General features: G+C 40.0%; 1 pseudogene; it reads left to right on the forward strand.

Moving 5' to 3' along the window:
- Positions 1-1400: 1400 nt before the first annotated feature.
- On the forward strand, positions 1401-1526 carry LOC114203563 (U2 spliceosomal RNA; annotated as a pseudogene).
- Positions 1527-4767: the final 3241 nt, after the last annotated feature.

Below are 4767 nucleotides of genomic sequence, written 5' to 3' on the forward strand. Positions count from 1 at the left end.
TCTTCTCTAAAGGAATTGAACTGACACTCTGGAAAAAATTAGGACAGCTAAGAGAGGTGCTGGTGCTCAGAGTTGGAGGTTCCATCTGATAAGAACTACTTCTGAAGCATAAAATGAAGCCTGAAGGTGGAAAGCCTTGTGCACCTGCAGAGAGCTTTTAAGCATGCTTCCTATTACCACATTCTAAAATGTGAGCAGGGCGTTCAATGGGGTAATTACTGCTAAAATAAATTACACTAACCCTCTCCTCCCCCAAACCCTGTAAAAAACACAAATAAATCAAGTAATGAAGAAAACTTTTAAAAGCTTTAATTGGCATCCCTAGAATGATTTAAGGAGATTGCGTTTATAAAAGAAACAAGAACTGCATGCCCTGAGACAGGGACCGATTGTATATATATTAGAGGCTGAAAGGATAAAGGTAAAGAAATCTCTTTGACTATGAAACAAAAAGTCAAGGAAATGAAAAAGACAAAAGATTTGAAACTCAAGAGGCTCAATTCAGAAGGCTATCCAACTACTAAGAGTTAACAGAAAAAAGAAAACAATGAAAATGTAGGAAGAATTTTAATAAATACATGAAAGAAAATCATTCCCTGAGCTGAAAAGAGGTATCTCTTTAAGACCATAGGAATGTATAATATGTAGTCAGAGCACAGCCCTGGGGCCAAAGCAAGTAAAAACCAACCTCCTATATTGCTCCCTGATATCTATGTGAAATCTGAAAATACCTACATGTAAACATTATCTAGATGATTATAAAGTTAACCAGAACAAGAGGCTTAGGCAAAAGGCCGAATTGTCCTAGGTGAGCCACTTTTGTCAAAACACAAATCCTAGAAAATCAGGAAGTTCTCAACAAAACAAAACAAATCTAAATAACCTCCAAACCCACAATGAAGGTGGTAAGTCAATGGGACACAGGAGCGGACTGCAAGAGCTGCCCGTGGCCAAAGCTGAAACAATTTGAAAATGAAAATAAAGTAGCATTGGGTTATAATTCAAAGTATAAAATAAATCTCCATAAGTCTATATTAATAAACATCAGTGAATAAATGAATGAGAGAAAAGAGACAAGTCTTTTGTGCAGAAGTATGGCAAATAATTTACCCAATGATTTTCCTTCAAGGAAAAGTGTCCAACTCTCCACCCTTAAGTTGGGCTGCGGCAGAGTGACCTCCTTCCAAAGATTTCAGTATGAAAAGGGGAAAAAGAGTAACTTTACAGTGGAGAAAGGTGACAAACACTACTTTGGTTAACAGCAAGGTTAATGTTAACAGTGATAAATCATGTTGCTGCCATGTGTTCTTGATCTGATGTGCTGAGAATGGCACCGTTTCTTCCGTAGTCTTCCTCCCCAAAGCCCAGAACCCCACTCCAAACATTAAAAAAAACAATGAATCATTTCTTGGCCTTTGAGTCTTTTGTAGTATCTGTTCTTATCAGTTTAGTATCTGATACGTCTTCTATCGGAGGACAAAAAAAAAAAAAGAAAGAAAAGAAAAAAGACTCTAGACAAACCCCCAACTGACAGTCTACAAATTCCCTGACCAGCTCTCCTTAAGCTGTCAAGGTCTTCAAAATACAAGACAAGTCTGAGAAACTGTCATAGCCCAAAAGAGCCTAAAAGGACATGGACCAAATGTAACCTGTTCTTCTAGATCGGGTCCTAGAGCAGCAAAAAGACATTAGTAAAAACTAAGGGAAGTTGAATAAAGCATGGTTTTAAGTTAATAATAATGTGTTGACGTTGGATCAGTCATTGTGACAAATGTGCTGTAATAATGTGTGATGTTAACAATAGAAGCTGGACGGAGGTAAATGGCAAATCTCTGTACCATCTTTGTCATTTTTATGTCAATCTGAAACTATTCAAAAACTTTAAAAAGTTCATTAAAAATATTCCAAGCCCCATATCCCAGCCCAAATTGCCACCTTCTCTGAAGTGGGTCAGGTGCCACGTAATCCGGTGATGACTGTCCTTCGGGTACACGTCAACTTGGGCAGATGCTGTGTCTTGTTTCAGTCTCCTGGCCACGTCCTCATTTGGCAGGAACTTCAAAGGCACCAGGATTAGGGGCATTTCTGAACGTATATCACCATTCCTAGATCCTGACTCCCTTCCTGAAGTCCCAGGAGATCTAATTATTTATTCCTAACCCTGCCAGCTCCCTGTAACTATAATCACCACATTCCTGGCCTCTGCTCTGACCTCCTTCCTGCCTCTCACCACTTGATATATTTCTGAAGAAGAATCAAAGCATTTTAGTTCTGCAAGGAGACTTCGACCACATGGTCAAATCCTTTCACAATGTATCTGTCAGGAAACTGAGATCCAGGGAAATGGAGGGCTCAGTGATAGTTGTGACCTTATAGGCAAACTGCCCCCTGGTCTTGTATCAAGGTGGGGCTTGACCCCTTCTGGATCACCTGGCCAATACTGACAGCAGCTCTGTTTTCGATTTCATGTTATCTGTGTTATGTGCCTTGGGGTTCATGTGTGTTGGAGTGTACCCTTGTGTCTATATCTATGAAGTTTGAGTCTGAAGTCCTGGAGATCTTTCTCCTCTTGTACGTCGCAGTGTTTTCTCCAAGGCTACCAAGTGGGAACACTTGACCAGCAGTAGAGGAACAACAACGGGCTAAAAAGACACACTTCCAGGGTTTTTGAATATTCGAAACGATTTTTCCAAATGTTTTGGAGTAAAGAGAAGGTAAAATATTTATCTAGTTTCTTTCTCCTTGGCCACTGAAACTCCTACAACTCCTTTCCAAAAGAGAAGATAAGCCTGTGTTTGATTCATTTGTTAATGCAGCAGAGTGTGAAAAATAGAATTAATTTTAATTTTTAAGCCTTAGTCTGTATTTTAGAAACAGGGGTCACATTTTACTTCATCAGAATGAACCTGAGAATATTATACATTTGAATGAATCGACCATGTGAAGTTACCCCCATTTGGATGATACAGTAAAATTTTCAGAAGCAATCTCCAAGAAAGCAATCCAAATTTAGAGTTGTGTTTTGGGTAAGATGTTGCAGGCTCTCAAAATAATATATTTACTCCAGAACTTTTGCAAATTTTCCCTTGGCAGTCTCAACAACAATAATATAAATGGGGACTTCTCTAAAAGTATACTACTGGTGCAGAGGTGTGGAATTCTTGACTCTTTGGTGTGGTCATATATTTGCAAATAACCATGCTGGCAATCTGTTTTTTCCTTTCGAAAAATCATTTTAGACTTTTTAGACAGGAAAAAAAGAAGAGGATGAAATCAATTAGCACCTCCCTGAAACAATCCCACTAAATCTCACGGTATGTTTTAGAAGTGGAAAAAAAAACGGTATTTGGGATTAGGATGTGACTACACACAAAGGCTTAGGGTGACTTTTAAAAGTACTAATATTTCTCAGTGCTCTGCAGTCCTCAAAGGTAATCAAGCCTGATATTTACACGACCTCTCATTAATGACGGATAGTTGGACGAAAGGAAGGGAGGGACAAGGGGCTCCCCCACCCGAAGAGGAAACCACCCTTAAAAGGATTTTACACCACCCTGGAATGAGCCCTCCACCCTTTCCCATGTGATAGGCAGATGACAAAAACTTGATGGGGTGACAGGCACGTGGAGGGTTAATCAGATTTAAAAAGCCAGCCAACAAGCCCATAAAAACCCCTAGACTTAGAAACTCCCGGTGGCAACCCTCTCGGGTCCCCTTCTTCTTCGAGAGCTTTGTACTATCACTCAGTAAACTTTGCTGCCCACCACTCTTCGTCTGGTCCGCCTCTTCATGCTTCAAAGCGGCGTGACGGAGAACCTCAGGCACTGAAGGAAAAGAAATCCTGTAACACCATCAAAGCAATAAAACGAGAGTGTGATCACTCAGATTTCAAGGAAAAACACATTAGTGCCTGCCAACTCTCTGTGATCCCTTTTGATGTTCAGCATTGAGAAAAAGGTTACTTGAAAATTGTCGCTATTTCCTAGAATTGACCATGTTAAAGTAGATCCAGACCATCTTTTTTAATGAAAATGACAGCTAAAATACTCTACAGGGTTGAGAAGGAACAAACTGTCATTGCAAGCAGCAGCATGAATGAATCTCACAGACACAACGTTGAGCTAAATGAGCCAGACACAGAACATGCTGTTTGAGTCCATTTGTATAAACCCCAGAAATGGGCAGAACTGATCTACGGAGTCAGGGTGTGGTCACGCTTTGGGGATAGTGTTTGGAGGGCATGGAAAGCCTTCCGTGGTTCTCATAGTATTCTCTGTCTTGAACTGGGTGCTGGTTACACAGGTGTGTTATTTAAATTAATTGAGCTGATTGCACTTACGATATGGGCACTTCTCTCTGAGTATAACATGCTTCAACAAAAAATTTAAGACACTGACAGTCTTTGCCTCAAGGGAGATGACTTTTTGCCCAAGGTTCTTGGTAAAGTCAATCCACATTCTGTCAATTATAAACACACTAAAAGGCTCCCCTGGGTTTTAAGATTGTTCCTTTAGACATCAGCTATGGTTTAAATGATTACGAGGGTCTTTGCTAGGCAGGGATCAGAGAAAACCACTTGCTCCAAATTCCAGCAGTTCTGGGCATCTCATTGCATTTTTTCTAATACTTGCTGTCAAAAGCATTTTGGATGTATTGAAGTCAAGGGGATTTTGCATAAACCCAGGTAGAGAATTGAACTTGATTGCCTGGAAATGCTATTGTCATATGGGCATTATTCAGTCCCACTTCCACCAAAATGAAATTGCT

Source organism: Eumetopias jubatus, unplaced genomic scaffold, assembly GCF_037043125.1.
Source record: "Eumetopias jubatus isolate StellerSeaLion01/CBP00866 unplaced genomic scaffold, mEumJub1_p1.0 scaffold_9, whole genome shotgun sequence".
Classification (NCBI taxonomy): domain Eukaryota; kingdom Metazoa; phylum Chordata; class Mammalia; order Carnivora; family Otariidae; genus Eumetopias; species Eumetopias jubatus.